At 47.0% G+C, this 25,924-nt stretch overlaps 1 protein-coding gene across 9 annotated transcripts in view; it reads left to right on the top strand.

Annotated features, from left to right (window-relative positions):
• Positions 1-25,924, top strand: part of NEXMIF (neurite extension and migration factor) — a 197,623-nt gene that overhangs the window by 44,477 nt on the left and 127,222 nt on the right. For 2 of the 9 annotated variants that reach the window (XM_080553924.1, XM_080553939.1), the window contains exon 1: positions 14,386-25,924. This exon is cut by the window's right edge. The exons of 1 other annotated variant lie outside the window; for it this stretch is intronic. The gene's annotated coding sequence lies outside the window, so the exon portion shown is untranslated. Of the gene's footprint in view, positions 1-13,751; positions 13,911-14,096; positions 14,213-14,385 lie in introns of those variants that run through there. 6 more of the 9 variants (XM_080553925.1, XM_080553927.1, XM_080553937.1 and 3 more) reach the window with 6 other exon arrangements.

Genomic DNA, 25,924 nt, shown 5'->3' with positions numbered 1-25,924 from the left:
CTGCTGTTTTCAAGTATGACTGGATGAACTTCCAGCTGTTGTTTCTAAAGGTTCATTTGCTTTTCTTTAAATCTTTCAGTGGTACTGTGCAGGAAAACTCTATAAATGCTTACTGACAAAAAAGTCATTAATTTTTGAGGAGAAAGAGCTATAATGGGAGTATGTTTTTTTTCATATATACGTATAACTTCTATTCGTGCTAATTTGAGTTGCATGTGTGCATCAAGGAAAACAGTAATTACAAATCTAGCATTTTCTAATCTTCACATAAATTAGGAATCATTTTGAGGTTACCGTGCTCATTTAACATCCCATCTGCGTTCCCACAATGGTTGCAGAAGTGACAATTCAGTATTCTATCGATTATCTACTGTTTCCCAGTAAAACATTTATTGTGACATGTGTTTTGGTTAGTCGAGCATCCAAACACTCTTCCTTACCTTCCATCCTGAATTCTGCTGGAAATTACAGTTTCGGCCAGCACACAGGACAGGAGATCTGATGGCAGCCGGATGCTTTCGTAACTGCATGCTGATGTGTTTGTCATATTTCTTGGAAGAAGCCAGAGCATTTTTCTGAAATAGTGATTAAAAGCTGTCTGAAGTGATTTGGCAGTACTCTAACATATGGTTGTATTCTTAACCAGAATTTCACCACTGACAATTTCATTATCTTAGTGTCCTGTAGAACTGAGGTTTTAGAATTCGGATGCTACATTAGTGCATAAACCTGATTTCTTATTAAGAAAATCCTCAGATGGTTAGTGCCTGAAAAATATATTTTAAATCCCTGTTATATGACTTTTGATCAGTTTCCACAGATGTTGAGACTAAACTCAGGGAAAAGACTGGAGCTTTATGCAGCCTGGAAGCCCAACAGAAACTCTGAGAGATCCCCCAGGGAGAGGTCTGCAGGCTAAGGTTGTTCCAGTCCCCACATCCGTCTTGTCTCCCACCGGGATGCTGCCAGAGCCCATCAGTGACGCTTAAAGTAAGAAAGTTTTCTCTAGCTGGGCCTGGTTGGCCCTGGAAAGCACTGGCCAAATGCCTGGAAGTGTTGCTGGATGTTGCTGTGTACATGAGGGGAAGTATTGCTACATATCCTCCTGGGGATGCGTCAGGAGGGAGCCCAAAACACTGGTGTGTGCAGTCACAAAGTGCCTGTCTGCAGGGCCATCTGCTCAGCCCCACTACAACCCTCTGTTAGATGCAGTATTGCTGATCACACTGGCAAGCCACTGGTGTGACATGGTTTGTGTGCATAATTCAACCTATGACTTCTCCAAGCTGCTGTGTGAGTTCCCTACAACCTACAGCTGCACTGGAGTCATGACCACAGGCACTCGGTGTTTCAGCACAGGGTCTCTTTCTCAGATGAGAAGTGCCAGTTGTACTAAGCTGCATGGTAGTGGAAAAAAAATATAAAAAAGCATTTTTACTTGTGTCTCAGGGCAGAATTTAAAATAGCATCCCTGATGTTAAAAGACTAATGTGACTTCTCAGCTCCCCCACATTTCATTTCCAGTTTTCAATGCTTTGTAGCCCTTCATAAAATTGTCAAGCGTTTATATCACACCAACTTAAAATGTGTCTTGTAAAGCTATCAGACTTATCCTGGAGAGTAGGGGGGGAAGAAGAGAATTTTTTCCATTTCATTATGGAGAAGAAGAAACAGGCTGGAACACCGTATATCAGCTTGTGTTATGTCCTTTGAATGCGTTGTAAAGTGCTCTACAAGTGTCATCTGAGGATTTTACTGGCCTTGTGCAAGCCCCAATAAATGTTTCGAAATGTAGAGGTTGAAAAGATGATTTTTTTTAATGAAATATTTTATTGTTTTTATTAATATATGCTCGTGTTTTTACACAGGGATGTAAAAAATCTTTATTTCTTCAGTGATTTGAAAAAGGTCCTGGCTTTTGAAGAAGGTTGAGCCTATTTACCATGAAAACCAGGGAATGTTTTCTGGTTTAAAAAAAACAGCATTTGCAGAATTTGTAAAAGGTGATGAGGGGCAAGGGGTTGTTGATGCTGTTTAGCTGTTATGTGATTCAAGTAATCTAGGATATTTAACAGGATACAAGGGAGGGGAAAGAGCACAAAACAAAAGTATTTTAGGCTGGAGTTGTTACATCTACGCTGTGCAAAGTTCACATGGGTTTATTTCAAAGCTTGTGTGGGGATTGGGTGGTAATAGGTTTGGGGTGTTTGGACCAGAAAAATACGCACCAGGTCGAGTCTTATGACAATCCTGCAGTCTCAGCTGGAAAGAAGTTCCAAGGAACAGTTTAATAAATGGTAGCAAGTTAAGCAAAACAACTAAAACCTAAGAAGTAATATTTTACTACTATGTCGGGAAGCTGATGTATGAAGTAGGTGAATGTCAAGTGAACTTGTCTAGCTGTCCCAGAGGTTGCATAGTAGGTGTCACAAATATCTGTAGCATTAACAAGAGAAATATCCTGGCAGAGTTTAGACTTTTAAATGGTTGAATTTGGCCTTCCATGCATCTGTGAAGTAGAAAGCATGTGTATATATCTGAGACTTGTTTAAGGTGGAGGCTGGGAAGAATTTTAAAAGATTAGGAACCTGAAAAATTGTATTGTGGAACACCTGACGTTTACTTTTGGGGGTGTGGAGGGCATCGATTCATGTTCAGTGGTGTGCTGTGTGCGCACCATAGGTGACCGCAATGGACGTTACTGAAAATGGCACTCGCCATAGCAAACAGTGTTCCTTAAGCTTCTAGGGCAAAAATAAATGATGGCCCTAAGTTGTACAATGTGATGACTTTTTTTTTTTACAATGCTTCACAGTATTTAAATATAAATGGCACAGGAAGAGAAATTCAGGTGGTATCGGGGGGGTGGTGGGGAGAAAGAGCTCTAAAATCAATCCCTTAACTGCAAGCTTTTAATGCTGATCTTGGCCTCACCTAACAGGGGCTGCTTGCAGGAGTTTTTCTTGTAGCTTCTCCTTAAGCATTACCTTACTTTGCTGCGTTGTCTCTTCTCCCTCCCCTTCCCCCCAGCTCAACTATGATTTTCCTGTGATTCTCCCTAAAATATTTTCTGTCTGTAAGCCTGAGGAGACATTACCAGTTCCTCTCTCAGAGCTGGGCTTTTTCCCTAGTGTGCTGTGGAAGAGTGCTGGCTTTCAAAGGAACTTACCAGGTGACCTCGGTGGGATGGGGCGCTGCACAATGAAGGCCCTTGTGCCACCTTTGGACCTCTCGTGTAGCAGCTCTCTTGTGGGGAGAGGTTTGCTTTACAAAATGCTGCTGTCACACTCTGCCACAGTGTCTGCTTTTCTCCAATTTGGGCGGGCGAGTAGCCTGAAATATGAGGAAGCTGGCACCAGCTTTCTCGGTGCTGTCTTTTGTCCGGTGTTTTATGTAATATTTGGGTTTTACAGGCTTTTAATTTTCAGTAGCGTCGGTGTGCGATCGTGTTACGTAGCAGGACTTCCAAAATGGCTGGAGATAACTTTGCAGAGAGTGCTATGCACACACAGTTCTCAGTGCGGAGATGATGACTTTGCACTTTGATTTTGCATGTCCACCGAAAATCAGTGCTTGATAGGACCCTGTGCTGCTGCTCAGAGCTGCTGCAAAGAGCACGCCTGGCTGTTGAACTGCATGTTTGGGTGCTGTGCCTTTGTCTCTCAGAATTTATTTCCCATCAGCCTTGTGCTTTCGTGTCAGTCCCCTGGAATTTTTTGGTGCTTGAAATCTGCAGCCTGTCAAAGCCTTCCTGCACCAAATGTACAATTCTGAAACTTCACCTGCTGAATCTCAGCATGGGCAAGAGTTACCTGTCGCTAAAGAGGAGGATTCCTGTGCATGCCAGCAGCATGCAAAACATTAGGATGGTTTTAAAAGCATCTGATTTTGCCTGAGCTGTGCTACCAGCAGAATCAGCAGCTGGAATTTCCAACGGGTGTTAGATTCTCAAATCACTAAATATTTTGTAGCAAAACGTGGCTGTAGGTAAGATTTCTAAAGCTCCCCTTGTGAATTTCATGTCGTAGGTTTGCATGTGAGTTACCATAATTCGGTCAGACTTGGCTGGATGCTTCCATGATGCAACAGCTCTCAGCCACGATCTGGAAAGTGTTTCTCTGCACCGCAGCCTGTAATGCTTGCCTTGCTTACAGTACGCACTGGAGTGGTATGTTTAAAATATTTTATATCTTTTTGTAGATGTGTATGCAGATCACATGTAATACTCTTGACTCCGAATTCATACAGAAAAGGCCGTCATGCCTCACCATCAAGCCCTGTGTGCATGCGTGTGTACTAAATACAAACACAGAGACCACAGTTAATGAAAGGAGGAACAAGAAACGACTGAAGGCAGACTGCAAAATTAAGAAGATTACCTAGTATAAATAGCATAAAAGTAATTTACAGCAAGTCAAATGCAAATAAGGCTTGTTTGCTGTATTTCCCTTCTGTTCTCACTACTTCTCAATGGACGATCAGCTCCAGAAGCTCACAAAAAGTGTTTTATATTGATTATTTTGTGGATTTTGTGTTGTTTTAATTTAAGGCCCCAAGCTTTCTAGCTGTTTAGTCCACTGGAAAGCAGTCCAGTTCTCGCAGATAAGTGTCCATGTGATTCTAATAGGTGTCTAGAAAAGCAAATCCTACAAGTGGCTATGTTTTCAGTCTCAGATATCCAAGTCTTGGTGGAAATTCATTCAATGGAAATACAAGCTCATCTCTAATAGCCATCTCTGATTTAGACCAAACCTGCTTTACTGGCCTTTGAGCTGTCCTACGCAGATCCTGTTCTAACCAGCAAACTGTACAGACTTGCTTAGTCCTTAAGTTCCACCGGATACATCTCTTAAGTACTTTGCTCAAAGAAATGTTATTTTACTAAATCTGCCAATTTTAGCTGTTTGACAACTTTGAGTTTGGTCTGACAGCTCACATCATCAGTCAGAACATGATGAGCAGAATAAGGGGCTGCATTGCTTGATGGTGGCTTATGGGGAATCTTGTAATAACAATCAACTAGAGAATGTTGGAAAGCTGTGACAGTCTGTAAACTGTGTGTGGCATCTGTTAAGCTCTTGTTTTTTGTCCCTGTTGGCTGTAGTGAGATGCAAGTGGCTGTGGAAATGGGGTGGCTGTGTCCCAGAGTGGGAGCAGAAAGTCGTCTTCTTGGACCCATGTTGTCATTTGGGTGAATCTCTATGTAAATGACCACAGCACATTCTTAATGCTTGAGACAGATTAAAAAGTAGTTACTCAACAGATTATTTCTCTCTGACTGCAGGAGATAATGATGTGAAAATAGTTAGCCTGTGAACTTTGTGGAGAACACAAGAGGAGAGGAACTTCATGGAGTCCCTGCAGTTGAGTGTTTTGACATGACCAGTGCTATCTACATGGGAAGTGAAGGCAGGCTTAATGGCTTCATGGTTCAAAGCAACTTGGTGACGATTTAAAATGAAATGGGCAGCGTTAGAGATGTAAGCTCACAGGTGCACATACGCCATCTCCATGTAGAAGGTCCTGAAATTGCAAGATGCGTAACTGTGGCCAATTAAGTAGAAGAACTGTGACTTTCTACCAGAAAAGATTCCTTGCTAGATTAGTTTGTTATGCCCTGTGACTGAAGTATATGCTTCCTGGCAGCGGAACAAGGCTTCCTCTATGATTTATTTTGAAGGCAACATCAACTTGTTTTAATGCACACTTGTTCTAAAGTTGTCATTACTGAACCTGTTTGAAGAGCTGTTGGAGTAGCTGCACAGAAGCTGCAGAAAGCATTGATTTACCAGGTAGTGGCAATGTAGCCAACTGAATTGAGATGGTGCTCTTCTCTAAAATAGGTGCAAAAAAAGAACATGGCCTCAGAAAAAATGTGTACTTGCTGAATCATCCAACTGTTACCGCCAGAGTTTGTGAGTCAGAGATCATACAACAGAGGTGGGCAACAGCTATTGATAAAGATAGTGAATATGTGAAGGAAGCCCTTGGCACTCTCTAAGCCTCTTGATGTTGTTTGACCAGATGTTTATAATCCGCAACAGGAAAAAAAAGCTGTGATCAGCCTGGTTGTGGCTGACTAATATCTCTTTACCCATTGACTAGCTGTTCATAAACACAGGAAATGAACTAATTATTTTAAAACAAAATCAGCCCAAGTGATTAAAAAAAGAAAATCATTGAGCTTTCTGTTTTTTCCCCAAGAGCTTCTCCAGCGGTTTGTGGTTCTTTCCAAGGGCTCCATACCTTCTCAGCAGGCTTGGGTCAGACTGGGACAGAGCATCATTGATCCTATTGAATGAGTCACCTTGAATCTGCTCTCTGGTGCAGATTGGAAAGTGATCTTTTTGATCAGAGTGCAGCAGATTGTGCTCTTTGATGTCGTGGCCTGTTCCTAAAAGTGCCAGGAGTTCTATAGCTCCATAAGAATTAGGAGGAGCATCTTAAAATGATTGTAGAGTGGAGCCCAGTGTGCTGCCAAGGTACTAGAAGGTTTATAATCCACAAACTAGCAAGGACTAGTTAGGGAAAAGCATGATGCGAGCAGGGTTCTGTTACCTACACCCTGGACTTTTCATCAGCCACAGACTGTAGGTTGCATGACCAGGGAGTGTGCACGTTCAAGGTGACCAAACACCTTGAACAACTCCAACAATTGGAACAACCTCCAACAATTGGAGTTGCCTCAAGTGCAAAGTCAATATCTGCAGCTGAGCTCTGTGTGTTGCTGCCGTGTTTTTGAAGAGAAGCAGGAACGAGTAAGAATGTGTATTTGCCCTATACGGCAGATGTCCAAACCTTTCTAAATGTTTAGTGTCCATGGACCTCAAAGTCTCAGTTATCACTGTTATCACAAAAGGTTCTATGAATAAAGGTTGGAAATTGAGACCTTGGTATAAAATCCTATAGATTAATTGCCTTGACTCCCTTTTGCCAGATGAGGTAAGGTTACTTCACACAGGCAGTGCAATTACCTGCTGTACAAATGGAAAATGAAATTGCAACTTTGCACATGATTTTCAGGAAGACACCCAAACTACAAGCTGTCTAGCAGAACGGCTGCCCTCCTCTTTGGAGGAAAAGCTTGCATTGTTCTCTGGGGAAACAACAGATTTGAAGACATTAATCTTTTTAAATGTGGCCTTGCAAAGTGTCCTGTGAAAGAAGATGATCTACTAAGTGTTTACACTGGTTTCTGTAGCTTTCAATCTAATGGATAGAAATCTCATCACCTGAGACCTCCTAGGGCTTTAGCATGAAGCAAAAAATCAGACCAAATTGAAACAGAGACCAAGCTGAAAGCAGATTCAGGGCTTAAATACAGGTTATGTGATGCGTTGGAGAATTAATTGAACTGTCCTATGCCGTTAGGACAGACTAATGACTGAATAAGTCTTTTTCTCCCTTTTACTATTTTTATTTAAATTAGGTACAAGAAGGAGAGGAAAAAAGTAACCATACAAGGACTACATTCCCTAGAGGGGGAATGTAAATGTTACAGTGGAGACAGAGGAAGAGATCCTTTCCTGTTGCAGTCTGAGGCAGATTAGCAGCATACCTTCAATATTCCTTCTTAGAAGGTAAAAATAATAATTCTCTAAGAAATTGAGTTACAAAAAAAAAAAAACTTTCACTATAAAAATGTCCTTTAATTTTAACTTTAGTCTTTATTTTGGGGGGAGATGATGAGGGTAACATGAAGCACACTTAATCTATACTTACTGTTGTTTTTTTGTTTTCAAAAGTAAATGTTTTGCCTGGAGAGAGAAGCTAAATCAGTTTGTACAGGTATAAGCCTTTCCTTTTATTAATATTAAAATAAATAGGGGACTCTCACTGAACTGCAGTTTAGTTTTTTAATCAGTCTTTGTTGGATTGGAAAGCATTTTTTTTTCTGGTAGGAGGCTGTATAAAAAAAAAAAAGACTTATCCTTAAAATAAATTAATAAAAATCTCTTGTGAAAATGCTGAAACTAAGTGGAATATTTCCAGAAAAATCAAGCATTATTATGATGTTTTTAAGTGTGTGTAAAATAATCCTGTCTTCCAAAAAGATGCTTAAAGTCATTTGGATAGAGTTGGCATCTGCCAGGGTAGAGTCACACATAAGATAACATGATTGACCATTTTTGGCATACGATGGTCTAAATTGGCTCATCTATTGGCTGTCAGTCTCTTCTGAATTGGAGCCAACTCTTTGTAGGCACGTTTCCATCTGGTTAAGTTTAGGACTCAAGCTGTTTATATATTAAAAAAAAAAAAATACCAATAACAGTCTCTGGGAAAAGGTTTTTGCTTATATTACTAATGTATTTCAAAACTATTTGCTTTTCCTTACTGGCAAAATAACCTTACAAATGGTGAAAGAAGGTGTGCTTATGTATTGTGTTAAGATCCTTGAAACACACAAATAAAATTGAAAGACATGTAAATTTTTATACATGCTTACTTAGTTGTATATATGCATACATATAGTTCTATAATATGCTGTTCTTCCAAATTGGAAAAAACAGATTTTAAGTCTGTTAATATTTTAGCTGTGCGCATTAGGAAAGTAGGATGAATACATGCTGTCGCATTCTCATTGAGTCTTTCTAAGATTGGCCTTGCATTATTTTTATTCTGAATATTAGCCATCTGGCACTGTGTGCTGCAGTATTTAGTGCCACAAATAATAATGAAAAATATGGTAATATCTCATGATACTTTAACATAAAAATATAAGACAGAGGGGTATAAAGCTTTGGGCATATAATCTTAAAGCTGCCAAAGCATCTTGTTCCCTGTGCCCTTGTTTTCCATAAATGATTCTTTGATTGGAGACAGCAGCAGTAATGCGCAAGTCACTGGTTAATGCATGCTAATGAAACTGCTGTTCTTGTAGTTCACAAACTACAGTACTGAAGAAAAATAAGCACGAAACCCACCAGGATTTATACCTTTCAGTTCAGGTAGATGTAGATGCATCCAAGATACACAAGAAAAAGCTTTTTGAATTTAAATATATTGGAGAGGACTCGATCTTTTACACATCACTCGAGTCCTGTATAAGTGCTTGAACGTTTTAAAAAAAAGTTTTTCCTCCTGTCTCTTCCCACATCAAAATACAACGAGACTTGCATATGCAGCAAAACTGTTGTTTGACTGTAGTTAAGTTTCATAATTAGATGGGGCTTAAATGAGGTGAGAGCCAAGTTCAGTGATTCTCTAGGCTGATGCAAAGATGAGCTGCAAGGTGACTCGTGGAACTTAAGCCTTCGGTGTTTCAGGAAAACAGTGGAAGGATGTTTAGTTAGGTTCAGAGGAAGGGAGCATTTTCATGAATATTCATTTTAGAGGACACTTGCTGGAAAGATGAATTCACTTTTACAAGTTTCTCTTGGGTTGGATTTGCTGTTGTAGATGGGCCAAGCAGCAACTGGGATGGCAAGACCTATGTGGCCATGTTGCACTGCTGCTCTGTCTGCAAGAAGAGCAACCATTTTCATGAGCTCTGCTGTTAAGAATCCATTCACTACTGGAACATCCTCTATACTTGAAGCAAGAGCGTGAAGTATAAGGTGCCTCCAGGCACAGGGAGCTTAATGTTTCCTAAAGAAATCAAATTATTTATTAGAATACTACAAGTGACAACTCCAACAGAAATGAACAGGACTTAACTTCTGTTTCCACGCAGCCCACCCCAAACAGAGACGACAGCATAACATGAAAGATGACAAGGCTAAATAAAATTTTTGTTTCCATCTGTTGGCAAAGAATTCTCGCCAGCTCTTTCAACTCTGCTGTGCTCATCCAGGATTTTTAGATGCGTGGCAGCTTGGCCAAAGCAGTGGCTAGGTTTGGCCTGTGGAATATCCAGGAGCATCTACTGCCTATGCAGTTCGTTGGTCCAGCACACATAGCAGAGGCGACCCGCATCATCTGGTTCACTAGATTTACTGCCTCTGAGTTGATCAAATCCATTGTGAATCCCCAGCAAGTCTGATTCTTTCCAGACGTGCTGGCACAAGGATCGATGCCTGAGCAGTAAGTTCAGTGAGCGCAGGATGTGTTGGGCTTGGTGCACGAGCAGAAATTCTGTGCAGAAATCCAGAAGCTTTAAGCCAGAGGAGCCAACTTCTATCCACTGTATCTCGTGTTCGTCCATTCGTTCATCAGTGGCTAAAGGATGTAGGAGTGCAGAAGAGACCAGCTCCCTGGTGGTGATGTGGAATTGGGGGTTTCAGCTTGGGGGCTATCCAAGAGGCAAATTGATCAACAGCTCTGCTGCTGCAGTTGGTTGTGCTGTCTCAAACTGTTGTTCAGTGTTATTGAGCATTCAGAGTTATTCACTCTTTCATCTTTTTTTTTTCTTGTATGTATCCTGATCCTTTTGCCTTCTCCAGATTTTTTGTAACCAGTGTGCTTTTTTTTTTGTCTAGCCAGTGTGCTCTGGCTTACTGCAAATACACCAGACCATTCTTAAACCTTTTTTGTTGTTGCTGGGTTGTTTTTTTTTCTCTTTTCCTGCTAGTACAGTAGCCTCCCCTAAAATGGCCAAGGTTGTTAGTCCTGCCAAGGAAATGAAAGAACACAGAGCCTTCTGTCTGCAGAGTATTCATCTTGGCCAAGGCACAAATGTATGCTTTTATTTCCTCCTGTTCAGAAACCACCAATAATCAGGTGTTTGGCCACGGAAGCCTGGTTAAGATAAATGTACAATTTGAACAAAGATTTTAAATTTAAAGTTGAAGTGTCAGGAGGGATGTTTGGGGGAAAAAAAAAAAAGAGAGAAATGGGTGTGGACTAATTTTGGGGATCAGAGCCTATTAGAAACACAGTTTTAATGTATTCCACCATGGGATATTTATCTGCTGGAACTTTCTGACGTGAATATGGATGTGTTTTTTAGCCTTGTGATGGGAGTTGCAATGAAGGCTTGCTTTCTAGGGGTGGAGAGGTTTAACTCATGGAACAAGGAACATAGCAAGGAATGGAGAAGACTGGACAACTAATCTGGGACCCTCCTCACTTTCCTTCCACAGTTCTGTCTAGCACAGCAGAAATTTGCCTTGCCCGGAGAGGTCAGCAACAGCCTTGAGTTTCTTTTTTCTCAGTGTTTCTGAAACATCACCAGTCAGAGTGAAGAGAAGGTACGGACTAAATAGCAACATGTTTCTCCAGCTCCTCTTAGACAGCACACTGGAAGGGATATGCAAAAAGACTGGGGAGTGTTGGGTGAGTCTTTCTGCAACTGATGGAGTACATAACGAGAGACTGCTTAGGGTAGCATTTCAGAGGTTTTTGATAGAGCTCTAAGGCTTGCCAGGTGTGACAGTCAAGGAGAAATTCAGTATCTGGCGGTTCATAATCCCAGCTTTGTTCTTCAGGAATTGCTTCAGCCTCAGTAAGAGTGAATCACTGTTTGCAGGCTCAGAATTGTTTCCCACAGCATACAGTCAGGTTTGAATCACACATCAGGACCAGAGAAAGGAGGAGATAGGGTGACTCCCTTGCTTGCCTGAGTTGAAGCCCCCTGCTGCATGGAGTGCCTGCAGTTCCAGTCGCTTTTCTGCTCGTAATGGCATAAAAATCCTTCCTTCATGCAGCAGTTTGTAGATGGAGATCTGATGTTGTCTCCTCATCAGGCAGTTCCCTGGCTCCATCCCCAAAACAGAACTTTTTCAGACAATTGCCTCAGGATAACAGACCTCTCAGACGCCTTGCTTGCGGTGCTGGCAGCATTAGGGTCTGTCAGATGTGGTGGGCACCATGCAGTGCAGGGGGCCTCCATGTGGTTTGGGAAGCGCTGCGGTGTTAGGGCTGTCTCACCCAGCACGAGTAGGTCTGGTGCAGCACGTCTTCTCCACTCTGTTCGCACCCTCCCACGTTCTCTCCTTCCTTCCAGATCCCCACCAGGCATGTGGGTCACACACGGGGGAGAAGCTATGGCTCTGTTGTGTGAATCTGGCCTGTTACCATAATCGGGGTTCTGCTATCATGGACTCTAACTCCTGCTTCCTAGGAAGCAGACAAGCAAGCGTTGGCTGAAGGCATACATACGTGCCTGGGCACAAGGATTTTGTCTGAAGACAGCTGGGAGGATGGGACAGATGTAAATGTCTGATCTGCTCCGTCTTACAGGTTGTAGTGAATGATTGCAATGCACGTTGCAGCTGCACTGTACTGGGGAGGTCAGGAAAGCAATGAGGGTGTGTGGCAGGGCAGAGCCAGGCGGCGGATGGCATTGCAATCTCTCCTCACTCAGGGTTTTGTTGATCTCTTCCTGCCAATAGGAGTTTTCTCAGCACCTTGTTCTTAAACCTGCAAGTCTCTTATTTGACAGTCTGGAAATTTAATATCCACCAGCCGAGGTGGGTAGCTGCACTTCCATCAAGCCAGCGCATTTTGCACGTGTTTGTGGCAGTACATAAAAAGATCACAGTGCACAGACTGTTAATTTTTAAGATTGCCCAAGATGCTGTGCAGAATTCTGTGCTGCTGATGGACTGATATTATGGTAGTTCTGTAAAGGAAGTACCCTAAATGAGTAGCGTGCAGGAAACTAAAGACATTATACTGTGCTATACTGTGCCACAGCTACAATGATAACCTTTAAGCAAGCCTTATGTTTGTGTTCTCGAGAAAGGAAGGCACTTAAATACCTGTTGTTGTTGCACTGCCCCAGGTGTGGCTGAGAACAAAACCTGCCCCGAGCTCGGGGTATTTTGAAATGTGCCAAGCAGGTAATGAACACCATCTGAAGTGTGTTTATTTTACTGAGTGCTGCCAGATGCACCGTCACTGTCTCACCTTACCCTAATTACTCACTTATATCACTTTAATCTTTCTGTCAAGAAAATAACATGGGGTGAAATTAAATATGGTATTATAGTAGAGAGTAGAGCTGTGCAAAGCTGCAGGGGCTGACCTCTGCACCTTCCACAGCAGCGGGCTGATGCTGGAGGGGAGAAGCGTGACTGAGTAGGGTGGGGTGGTGCTGCTGCTTGGCTTAGGGCTTGCTCCCTGGCCCTAGTACCATCGCTCACCGCTCACCTCCTCTACACCAGGGCACGGTGCTTTGAGTAGGAGCAGCAGGAACGAGCCGTGTGTTTGTACACAGAGCATGGCACAGCCCGGGCACCCCTGCTACTGAGGAAAAAGAGCGGTTTATTGCTCGGGGTGTGGGGCCGGGTTGGGGTGGAGGGTGCTGAGTGCGAGGAGCCGCACTGTTCCTGTTTGTTCCTGCGTGTGTGCCCCATCTCTTGGGAGCGAGGCCAGTGCTTGATATTTTAACTTATGGAATCCCAGAGCGGCTGAGGTTGGAGGGGACCTCAGAAGAGCAGAGCAGGACCACCTAGAGCATGTTACACAGGATAACGCCCAGGTGATACTCTGACTTAAACCTAAAGCAACTTTTTGGCCTGTTTCCCAGGTGGAAAAGTGGTATTTTGTGTAAGCCACAGGTGCCCGCTTGTACCAGCAGTGCTTACACCTACATCCCAGTACCCTGTGCCCAACCCGGCGGGCTCACACCCATCTCCCTTTCCCGTAGCCGCGCTTAAAGCTTGCTTTATTTCTACAGTGTGGCTTTATCACCTTTAACTTTCTCCTCCCTTGACGGGAGGGGGGTGGGGGTGGGGGCCGGGGCTTTGTGATCGGCAGCCAAAACTTTCTCCCCCCTCACTGACGGGGCGCCGCCGCCTTCCCCGCTCCGCCCGCTCCCCTCAGCGGCGGGGGGGGGCGGCGGGGCCGGGTCCCTCCCCCCCTCCATCTCCCTCCTTCCCTCCCTCTCCTCCCTCCTCTCCCTCTCCACAGCGGCCCCGCCGCGGTGCGGAGCGGCGGCGGGCGGCGATGCTGCCCCTCCCCGGCGGGGCCCCGGCGGCTGCAGCGGGGCCCGGAGGAGGCGGCGGCGGCACGGACACCACCAGGTGAGGCCGCCCCGTCCCGCCCTGTCCCGTCCCGTCCCGCCCTGTCCTTCCCCGCCCGCCACGCGCGCTCCCGAGCCCTCCGTGAGGGGCCGCGGGGACGCGCCGCGCGGCCCCGCGGCCGGGGGAACAATGGCGGCGGCCGAGCGGGGAGGGGAAGGGTGGGGAGGGAGGGGGAGGGAAGGGGCGGGCGCCTCCACCTGCGCGCATGGAGCGGCGCTGAGAGGGGCGGCGGGGGGGGACGCGGCCGCCGCCGGGCCCTGAGGAGCCGCCGCCGCCTCCTCCCTCGCGGGCCCGGCGCTGAGGTGAGTCCCGGGGTGGGGGGGGGGGGGGGCGAGAAGGGGGAGAGACCCCCGGGGGGGAGGAGGAGGAGGAGGGCGGAGGGGGAGGAAGGAGGGGGCCGGGGGCGCCGCCGCCGCGGCCTGCCCGCACCGCGCGGGGCCTGCGGGGAAGGGAGGGCTGGGGAGCGGCCCCCGGCGCGGGGGGGAAGGGGAAGGGGGCAGCGGGGGGCAGGATGAAACCCGCCTCATTGTCTGCTAGCCCTCCTGAATGCGGCTGCCGGGAGGATAATGAGCCATCTGGCCGGCCCCTTCCCTTCCCTTCCCTTCCCTTCCCTTCCCTTCCCTTCCCTTCCCTTCCCTTCCCTTCCCTTCCCTTCCCTTCCCTTCCCTTCCCTTCCCTTCCCTTCCCTTCCCTTCCCCATCCCTTCCCCATCCCTTCCCTTCCCTTCCCCATCCTTTCCTTTCCCTTCTCCTCCTTTCCCTTCCCTTTCCCTTCCCTCCTTTCCATTTCCCATCCTTTCCTTTCCATCCCCAGCCCCACAGGCCGCCGGCTCGCAGAGCACCACAGAAATTATGGGGAAAAAAAAAAATAAACCAAAACCCATCACCCCCCAGCCCCCCCAAAACACAAAGGCAGCCCCCAGCTGCCGGCTGGCACCCCGCGCCGGGCGCCGTGCAGCTACGGGGCTGCAACGGCGATTGCTGGCGAACCACTTCTGGTAAATAAATATTTGACAAAAGGACCGGACCCGTGAAACGGATGGCAATTATGTAAGCCCGTAGTAGGTTTGGATGCGCCTCGAGTCCGCTACATAAATCAACCTGTTCGGCGAATAAACCTGCTCTGCACCAACGCTTTACGCTATGATGGTTATTACTATTATTGTTATTATTTTATTTTTTTTTTCCTTTCAAGGGGCTAAAGCCTGGCCGTGTGTTTTCGGATGTCGCTGTCGGAGCGCGTGAAGCCCGCGGGGAGGGTGGGCACAGGGCGGAGCGGTGCCGCGGGCCTTGGGCAGTGCCTGCGGGTCCCCGGCGCTGGGCTCTGCGCTGGCGGCGGCCCGTACAAAGCTGCATTGATTTGGCTCTCTCCGTTTGCGACGGCGGTGCTGGTGAATAATTATTTTCCCAAAAGCTCTAACTAAGGGAAAAAAAGAGAGTCCCCCGGTCGGCCTACACAGTAGTACAGTATCTTTGAAAGCGCGTATCCGGCTGCGAATAAAGGGAGCCAGTCCGAGTGCTCAGCAGAAATGAAAGGCGGGCAGCGAAGGGGAGCCTCCGGCCCGCGTCTCCCCTCCCTCCCCCTGCCCCTCGTTCTGCTTCAGGGGGCGCGGGGGGGCCTTTGGGCGTTTTCGTCTTTCCTTTTTTTTTGTGCTTGCTGTCTTTTGGAGTAGAGCTCCGTCTCCCCTTGCAGATGGTCAGTGAGAAGTCTTTTAGATGGGGGGGGGGGGGGGAATAGAAAAGGGGAGAAAATTGTGGCCGGGTGGTTGTCGGCGAGCGCGGCTGCGTAGGGCGGTGTTTTGGTGGGGTCCTCCTTCTGAGGGGGCGATGTCTTGTGGATGTTTTTGGTGTATCTTCTCCCTTTCTGTGTTGAAAAGACTTGGACGAGTTTGCAAAACCGGGAGGAGGCCTGGGGAGGAAGTATCGCCAGACAAAGGAGCGCGGCTCGGGCTGGCAGCCCAGGTGTAGGACACGACACCAGCGGGTAGGGCAGCAGCGCGTCTCAGATAACCCACCTTGCCCGTCGTGGCCAGAGCAATAACATCTCCATTCCAGCCGCGCTGATTTCCCCAGCGAATGGTCCCCTTAAAGTTTGTGCCCTGTCACAGGCAATGTTGGGAAATACTCTTTTCCTTGGGGAGGAGAGTGGCGCGAGCTCCGGGCTTCGCCCGAGTCCCGCATGGACGCTGTGGTCGCCGGCTTTGTGCTTGGCCTGGCGAGGCAGGTGGAGTGAGCATCAAATGCAGCAGAATCACTGTTGTCTCTCAATAACAGCACTTTTTGTTCTGTGAGGGCGTTCACAGAAAGATATTCTGAGAGTTGGGAGCAAAATAATTTCGATGCAATCCACCTGAGATGTGCCAGACCCTGTCTCCTCACCTGGGCGAGGGTTGTGCCTTTCTTTTGGTGCTGAGTCTTTGTGTCCTGCTAGCGCAGTTTGCGTTGGCTTTCTCATCGCTACCTGGGCATCCGGGCAGGTGGTCAGCGAGCAGACAAGGCGTGTCGTGTAAAACCAAGTGCATTTGGTGAAGGCTCCTGCGTGCCCTCGTGGTGTGGACGTCCCGTAGTGGTTGCATCCCAGTGCTGCGAGCTGAGCGGTGAGGTTAGGAACACCAGAGGCAGTTGCTTGGTTTAAGCATCCGTGTGCTGGGCATGGATTTTGTCTGAAGGATGCACAAATTTGGGATAAACCACCCCACTGTTGTGCCCAAGTGTTGGCATTGTTGGTTTCACAGCCCTGGCTTTTAGGGTTTTGGGGGTGTCCGGTAAAGCCGAGCTGCAGTGAAGGCATTGGAAGGAGCCACGCAAGGCGGCGATGAACGCGGCCGCGTGCCTTATCCCTAAATCCCTAACCGCGTCCCCTCACGGAGGAGGTGGCTTTGGTTCTGCAGTGCTTTGGGCAGCGAGGCAGCGGTGCGGGTGGATTTTGTTTGCGGGGAATAGCGTGTAATCTGTGTAACGCCGCTTTTGTGCACATCTCTCCCAAATTGACGTCTGGGGAATGGCGTGGAGCAAAGGCTCCAGACCAGCAGGTCTCTGATATTTTTGCAGCGGTGCCTTTTTATTCAAAGCAGGTGTCATGGAGATCTTTCATCCCGGGATTTCTTTCATCCCTGGCATTTGTTAGCTCGTGTTAAAACTTTAAATCTGGAGAATTTCTTGTATACAGGAGGCGTTCTGGCGTCCCTCTCAGGTGGGGTGAGCGCGGGGCCGGGGCTTGGTTTCCTTCCCACCCTGCCGGGTACGGGAGGTGGTTGGTGCCCGGCAGCCCGGGCTCACACCCGCAGTTCTGTGTGGTTTTAACAAAGCTCTGGAACTCTTTTTTATTACAAAATGCCTAATTTATCCAAGCTCTCGTCTCGATAGCCTCCCGTGATAGAAAATTCTGCTGCCTAATTGCTTCTTTCACTGATCCTGTATTTCTCTCTCTCTTCTTTTAATAAATTTTGTTTGTGCCGTGCCTTCAGAGTATGGGTGGATGTGTCACTAGAGGTTTCGGGTTGATCTTCTTTCCCAGCTTTTCTGCTCTTGCCCTTTGGTGTGACCGTGGTACGCCGGACCACGAGGCCTGGCACTGCTCCGGCTTGCTTCGTGCACTGAGCCATTTCTAACGCCTCTCTGAAACACCCTTACCCTTTCTAGGGGTGTGGGGGCTGCCTTTGGAGCTGGGTGCTGAGAAAAACAAGTCTTGATTCCTTTCCTTGCGCTTAGAAAGTATCCAGGAGAGGTTTTGATGGCAAGTCTTAGGGCAGAAGAACTGGGCATAGGGAGGAGGGGGGCCCCATGGATTTTGTTTCCAGCATAATGTACCGCTGAATGGCTTGTGTCTTTGATGGAGAAGAGAAGCTGAGGCCTTCTGAAAAGCCTGTTTATTGACATTAATTATTTTTTATTAGTTACAGCATCCATAGTTCGTTGGCAGTAGGAGAGCCCAAAGTAAGAACATTAAATCTTCAGAAGTTTTTCAAAGCTTGCATTTTTCATAAGAAGCTTGTGAAGCTTCAAATCTAAAGCTTCCAAAGCCTTTTTTTCATTCTTCAGAAGTGCCACTGAAGCTCTTCTTTAATTTTTAGTATTTTAGCTGAAACTATAAGTTTTATATATATATATATATATATTAAAAAAAAGTTCTTTCCCGTCCATTGCACTGGTCCCAATTTCCCACTCTTTGGCTGCAGACCCAGGCTCTGACTGCGCTCTGCGGACCGGGCGTTACCCATGTTCCCCCTGTAGGGTGTGGAATAATTTGAGTTCTTCTTGGTTCTGTGAACGAGACTGGTGGGGAGAGGGGTTGTTTTAGCTATGAATACTTTTCTGAAGAAAAAACACGTTTTTCAGACATTGCATGAGCAGGTTGGCTCAGTAGGTGCCTTTAACGTGGAGGGGTGGGTGGAATTTTTGGGAACATGAGAAGGGAAAGCCTGCCGCTGACCACAATTTTTCAGTTCATATTAAAGCAAACAAGCAAACCCCGATCTTCGTGACCCTGCTGCCTCTGTAGGGAGTGACTTGCGGTAATTTCCTGTGGTTTGTTTATGTCTATCCGAGGATATCCAGTACATCAAAATCACCTGTCCGTGCGGCGGCTCGTCACGGACCCTTTGTGGGTGGGTGTGATGTATTGGTTTTGAGATACATCAGCTGAACGTCGCTGCGAGAGCGCAGCGGGCTGACGAGCAGCACTGGGTTCGGGGCGCGTTTAGGACCATCACTGGCCCTGGTGCCTGCAAGTTCAGCTGGAGCAGGGGAGCTACGTGGGTAACCCAGTCGGGCACGGCAAATGCGGAGAAACCATCAGCTGAAACCTCCTGCAGAAAGCATAATTTGTCCTAACCCAGTAACCTTCGCTGACTTAATTGTCGTATTTGTCTGGGTAGCTCATCGTCTGATGGGGAGTCGGTACTGCAGCAAAAGCGTTTTTGTTTATTGTGCCTGCTTCTTTCTTTAATTTGAACTAATTCTTTCCCTGCTTTCTTTCTCTGTTTGAGCTGGCCCTTTCCTCGTCTTAGCTGCTGTAACACCAGCCTTTCTGCATGGGAGCAGCAGGCTGGGCAGCCCGCTGTGTTCACAAGAGGTCTCTGGTTTGAAAGGGTGAATTTTCTGATGGCCTTGAGTTGGTTGGCTCAGAATTCATCGCTCCGTCAGGTAGCGCGAGCTGGCAGCTTGGATTTACCTTTGGTTTGGGGTTTGTGCACGTGTAGAGTACCAGGCTAATAGCCGTGTGGGTCCAGGACCCGACGCTTTGTGGCCATCAGGCCTGGGGCTGGGTTTGCCCCTCGGGAGGCGAGGTGGCTACTGGGCACAGCGAGCACCTTGTCGGTTTGTGACAGCCGTGTTGGCTCTTTGGTGGTTACCGGCGTGTAGGAGGGAGGGATGGAATTAGCAATTTCTGATTAACGTGTTAACTGTGCTATCCCAGTCCCTCCATCAGTTTTTTCCCCCTCGTTAGCAACATCTGTCCTTCCTCCCTTGTTTGCAGCGCTCACCTCCATCTGTGCCACCTGCCGGCACGCTCAGGGCAAAGGATTTCCTCTCCCCTCCCAAAGGCTGGATCTGGGCGACTTCAGAGGGGCCGTGGGTGAGCTTCCCAGGTGCCCCAGCTGGCCCCGGTGGTGGCAGGAAGCAGAAGACCCACATGCAGCCATTGCCTTGGGGCATCCCAACCTGGTCCTCAGCAGCCAGGAGAGCCAGGGACCAGCGAGTGCGGTGGTGGGGAGGAGGATTTAAGGACACGGTATTAGGTTGTATGTGGTGGGACGTGGCCCTTTACTGCAGGGGCCAGCTGGAATCTCACGTGAATTTGCAAGTGTGAGTCCATGAAGAGCAGAGGCACAAAACTACGGAGTAGCTCACGGTCTAGTTGGTACCTTTCAGTATGCCCCAAGGTGTTTATGGGCAGAGCAACGCCCTGCGGTGTTTTAGCTGCTGAGCGCGATCTTCGCGGCTCCTTGGACAGCTCCGTGCTTCGGCGTTACGGGTGCTGAGGCAGCGGTGGGACGTGGGGTGGTGCAGGATGCCCCCCTTCCTCCTCTGCCATCGAATGTGCCCCCGCCTTGCTCTGCGTCCTTCAGCAACTTCTGCGCATGCCATGGTAATGGAATTCAGGGGAATTTGTTTGATGTTATTTATTCAAATCTGGGAAGGATGGTTGTGCAAAGACCAAAGAAAAATGGTTTTAGCCTGACAAATGCCAAGGGTTTTTTGTTTTGTTTTTAAAGCCCAAACAAACCCTTTGGGATCCTTGGCTGGGTACATAATAGCATGAAATAGACCATTTCTTTCATTCTGCTCCCTAAAAATCTAATTCTTTATGCATTTAAAGTGGGAGTTGAGGCAAAAACAGAGTTTAGCTCTGCTGACCTATATTTATGAAAAGAGAAGGCTTGCTAAGCGTTGCAAGAAAATATATAATGCTGTTTGCATACTCCAATAAAACGTATACACGTACTAACAACACTTTGGGGATTCTTCCTCTTCTTACTGCATGTTTAAGCCCTTTCCAGCCAGAATCAGACCGTCCGTGCTGTTCGTACCACCTGTGTTCGAACTCCCCATCATGACGGCAACAAGGAGGGGCAGCAGAGCAGGTAGCTTAGTGTAAGCAAGGAACAGAGGTGGCACTGAAAACCTCTCTGATCCCAAGGCTTAAAGGTGAACCTTTGTTCATTAAAAAAAAAAAAATCAGCTATTTTTGTAGTGCGCAGCTTAATGGTGATCATGCTGCTTCTTGCATAACTGTGGCACAGATGTTATTTTTTGTAATGTTGCCTGGCTTATTTAAAAGGGAAAGGGAGGAAGGGAATTTATCTCTTTGGAGATGAATATGTGGAGCCCATTAGTTACAAAAAGTGTGAAGAGCTTGTTACAGCTGAAACTAGCACAGCTCTGAAAGGCTGATCTGCAGAGTAGAGCTCTTCAGATAAAGAAGTAGTGTTGTATCTTCTGGAGTTTGTTGTATGTGTTGCCAGATAGCCTAAAATCAGACCTCACTGAAGTATTTGCACACATCGTGTTTGGGCAGATGCTTAAGTATCTTGTGGAACTGAGACCAAATCTGAATGTCCGTTTAATGAAATAAGGTGTTGGCAAAGCTCAGTCTCACTGGGTAAGCAGAAGTTGTGCTTAGAGCTGAGGGACACAGGAATGAAATGCGTCACTGGGCGTTGCTGAGCATTAAAGTGTTCGTGTTATTGCACTGGACAACAAAACCTTTGAAGCTGCTTTCTTTGACTGAAGAAATACATGAGGAACTATACGGGGTTTTGCTGGCCGGAAGAAGTCACATGCAACCCTACAATTTCCTGGTGGAACAGGCAAGAGGAGGTAACGCCACCATCCCCGTTTGACATTTCTAATGACCTTGGAAGCTTTGCAGTAGCAGCAATGCAAGTAAGCAAAGATGAAAGTGGTAAACGCTGTATTTATATTTAATAACATTGACTTAACAACCAAATGCCTGCTGTTTCGGATCAGCGCAGCGCGTGCTGCTTCTCAACATGTTTGCTTTCTGAGGCTCGCCTGTCCTGGTTGTGTGGAGGCGCTCACCATGGGCCAAGGGGCTGCGGAGCCTCGTGTACAGGACAGTGGGATGTCAGCATCGATGTCCCAACTCCTGACGCGTTGGAGATGAGTCAAACGGTTCCATTAAAAAGCCTCTGCCAGCAAGAGCAGGTGAACAGTTATAAAAGCAAGCAGAAGGAAACCAGAGAACAATTTTGGCTTGCTTCTGCCTACAGCAACATATCCCAGTTTGGTTTTTGTTTTGGTTTTGTTCTCCCCTTTGCCTTCCCCCTCTGCTAGATCGCCTGCTGCGGGAAATAAAGCACGAGGCAAAATAAATACCAAGCGACAGCCATCGAAGGCTGGAGTGTGCTAACCCAGCTGGTGGCAGGGTTACATGCTCTCGGGTGTGAATTCCTGCTTCTTGGCATCCCCATGGGATGGAGGCAGTGGGCAGTGGTGAGGGCTGAGCACCCTGACAGCACCCCTGGGGTTGAACCCCCATGGTGCAAGCCGCCTCTGCCCGCTGCGGAGGGGTGCGTGAGGAAGGCTGGCCTGGAATAGAAGGGCTTGTGCTTGATGCAAGCTGTGTTTACTTTTGAAAATTCAGTTTATTAAACTCAAGGCTGCAGAACTCTGGGGATCAGTGATGCTGTCTGAACATCACCTTACACACCGCACAAGCAATTTTTCAAAATTACTTTTTTAATTAAAAGTTGTATCAGTTTAATGCGAGTTAAAGGAAAGTTCACGGGCTTAGCGGTGTCTGAAACCAGGTTTGGGAAGAACCTTCTTCTGCCCTTGTAAGTTTATCCAAAATAGCCAGTATGCATGTGAGGAGAGGGGACGCAATCGCCTTGCATCCGAGGAACTGCAGGGTAAAGGTATTTATTGATTATCAGTCAAGCTGCGTTCCAATATCCTCCGCAATAGCTGTGCGGAGCTGAATTGGAATATGAACACAAGGAAAACAAGGAGGGCTCGAGGTACAGCAGAGGAAAGTCAATACAGAAGTTATTTAAATGTCAGCTGCCTGGAAGAGCTCTGCTCAGAAGCTGCAAGGAGAGATTAGGTCTAGGACATAATGCATGAGCGTGAGGAAGGAGGAAGATTGCTGAGCGAGTCAGGTGCTGCAGGGAATGCGTGTGAAAGGAATGTGTTAAGGAGGAGGAAGGCAAGAAGAAATTGCTGGTTGAAAATTACATCTGACAATTAGTTCTGAGCAATTAATTGGAGAAGCACGTGGCTTTTGGAGACGGGAAGGCTGCGGTCATAGTTAGTGGGCGATCTGATCCATCGTAAGTGTTATTCATCAGCGCAGCCAGTTGACAGGGACAAGCAATGCTCATCACAAACCTGTGTACTACATTCATGTTATATTGTGTTTGTTTTCTGAATGTATATGCAGCGTCCCTGCAAGCAAAGGATTCCTGGAATTCAAATTACATTGGCTAAACAAAGCCAAGAGGCCTACGTTATGATTGTGTGGCGTTTGTTGACTTAAGTAGCTTTGCATTTGGGGAGAACTTGATCCGAAAAAAGTCACTGTCTGGTAGATGAATGGCCTTCTGAATTTTATGGCCATCCTCGTGCTGGTGCTGAGCCCCTCTGTAGCAGTCCTTGGGCAGTGCTGTGCCCCGTCTCATGGAGATCAGTATGCGTGTGACAGCGGTGCGGTGTCCCAGGTCATGTAAACAGGTCCCAGACTGGCTCTGGTTTGGGTGCCAGGACCATTTCTTTACCTTGGGCACCCGGCATGAGCGCGTAGCAGCATGCACTATTTGTGTTTGTATCAGTCACGTGTTGGTTGTGGTCTTGTTGTGCCACCCTGAGAGCAAACACGTATTTATTAAAAACCATCCCAACCGGCGCACATGCTCCTCTCCTGCAGAGAGGACAGAGAACAAACAGCCCATGACGAGCGTCATTAGCAGCATTTAATGCTTGGCCGGGTGTGCAGCAGAGGAGCCCATTTACACTAGGAAATGTGTGATTGTTCAGAGGGCAGGATGACCAAGCAGGCTGAGCATTTAACAAACAGGAGGGACAGAAGATGGATCCAAAGCCACGCTCTGAAGCAGTGAACGTAGGTAGGTGTACACTGAAAATGCAAGGCAGGTGTTGTGTAGTGGTCTGAGCCAAGCAAGCCCAAGCTCAGTCCTCACACCAACACTCACACATGCCATTTCTCTACTGGATGTAGGGTGCTGACGCCGTTTTTCTGTCCTGCTCGCCTTGCTTGTGTAATGGGATTGTTAATATGGAGGTGTTTGCTTCCCTGGAGTGTTGTGAAAATTAGTTGAAGCATGTGGTGTGTGTTGAAGGAGTCCAGGTGTCTTGGTGCTGATCATTGTAACAACCACTGCTTTAAAAACACTTCTCTAGTTCTTCTAGAAAAAACGTTTCCTCTCTTGCTACAATTGACTCCTCGTATTTTTAGTGTTCTTTGTGTGTGGTATCCCTTGGCTCTTTTCATATACAGTTGTTTTTTATAAAACCTTCTATTTTGTCCTGTATCTGAGCCTCAAATTTTGATTACTACACAAAATAAGAACTGGAGGCAGAAGGCCCTATGCCAGTGACAGGGTTGCTGCCTTCCTTGTTGAGCAGTGCTTGCGGCCCCTCGTGCCTTGGGACGGACCTGTGAGGATGCTCCGTTACACCTATCTAACGGGGCTGGTTTGGCTGGGGAGGATCCTTCAGCACGTACAATGTTGGCTGTGTCTCTAGAGAAAGCTGAGAAGCAAATGGGCTGGCAGGAGGGGTGGGCCTGGAACAGTGAGAAATTTAGGGAAAAGAGATGCTGTCCTTACCTCCGTTACTGAGACGGGGCAGTGGCCACTGGCATCCCCTTTGGGGACACGTGGCTCCAATGCAGCATCAGCTGAAGCCTTTTGGACCAGCCAACAAGGTAAGCATACCCTGCATGTTTCAGTTTGCATATTCCTTAAGTGCTGAAAAAATGAGGCAATTTTTCAAAGTTTAGCACATAGAACTTCTTCTTCCTTTTTATATGACGTAGAGGAGCTATCATACTTAATTAAAAGGCTCACGCTATTCTTCTGAAGCTTTCTATTCCAGTAAAAGGTGGAGAGATCTTTCTGAAGATTACTGTTGGCCAGGACTGGTTTCCTGTCAAAAAATGACCTGTTTTAGCAGTTTCTTCAAAAAGCATCTGGGGAGCCAGTTGAACCTAAACTAAGAGGGAGTAGAAATATGGAGAACAGTTTCTGTAAGCGTTTAAACTAGACATTTCTTGGAGGGGATCCTTCCAAGGGTTGGTCTAGGTTGACTGTAGGTGGTACTGAAAAACTCAGATGTGACTGGAAGTTGGATTGAAAATGAAAGGAGAGATGAAGGAGACAAATGGAGGGCGGAGTGCAGAATTTGTGCTCGTAGGGCACCGTACCTTCCTCACAGCACTCGCCTGAAACGTGTAAGCCTTACCTTCCTCGTGGGCTTGGTCTCCTCCTCTTCTCCTTGCCTTCTTGTCGCTCTCTTCAGTATCAAAGCCACATCCTGTGCAGGTTAGTTTGCTTCTGGTGCCTGAGTTCACGTAGAGGATGAGATGAAACACGGCAAACTCGGTTCTAATAGCTCTCTTCTAATTCTGCTGCATAATGGAGATGAGCAGTACTTACATAACGATATCCTGGGATGTTAATAGATTTAATAACCCAGAAAGGTGGGAAGAGGTTCTGAATTACCTATAAAAACTGCATCTAACTAATGAAGTTTATGGGAAACTCATCTCTTTGAAGAAGAGTCAGATGGTAGACACAAGACTTGTGCATATGCTCAGGGGAGGAAAAAGGATGAAGTTGGCTGTCCCAACCAGCATAAATCTCCCATTAAAATAAGTTCTTAGGTGCTGGTGGATTAACCCAATTTTACGTGGGCTTCTAGTTAAACTCTTGTAAAAATGTAAACAACACAAGCTTCACTTGATTTTTTTTTCCAAGTGTAGATACGTTCCAGTCTTAGGGATTATAGTGCCGTATGTGCCCAGTGAAAGCAATCAGTTCATTAATGCTGTTTTGTTAGACCTTGCCCCCCTCTCGCCATGGTGATAAGGGACTTTAATTAGATCTAGAACAAATGCTGGAGAGTTTGTCAAAAAGGAGAAACCCGGGGAGGCGGTGGAGAAATACAGCAATGTTGTTAGCAGATATATGCAAAGAGCCGTATCCTGCAGAGGAGAGACCGTGCTTTATTGAAAATGTTGGTTTTCCTTCCCGAGAAGGCTGTGAGCATCTGTGGACAGTATGGGGAATCGGTGTTGGCAGCTTTAGGGTTGTCAGGCCAAGCTCCTAGGTGTGGGCACCTGTCCATCTGCCGAGGGGACCGGGCCAGGAGAGCACTGCCGGCGGAGTGCTAGGAATTATAAATACACCTGTACACATGTGCTGGGGGCATTCCCTGGTGGGAAGGGGACGAATAATTGGGTTGGTTCACGTGTCTGGCCACGTACAGGGGGTGTCTGTCAGGGAGGGTGAGAAGGGAAGGAGAACAAGA

Source organism: Anser brachyrhynchus, assembly GCF_964034855.1.
Source record: "Anser brachyrhynchus genome assembly, chromosome: 13".
Lineage (NCBI taxonomy): Eukaryota > Metazoa > Chordata > Aves > Anseriformes > Anatidae > Anser > Anser brachyrhynchus.
The sequence above is the reverse complement of the archived record's forward strand: the minus strand, read 5'-3'. Positions and strand labels throughout refer to the sequence as shown.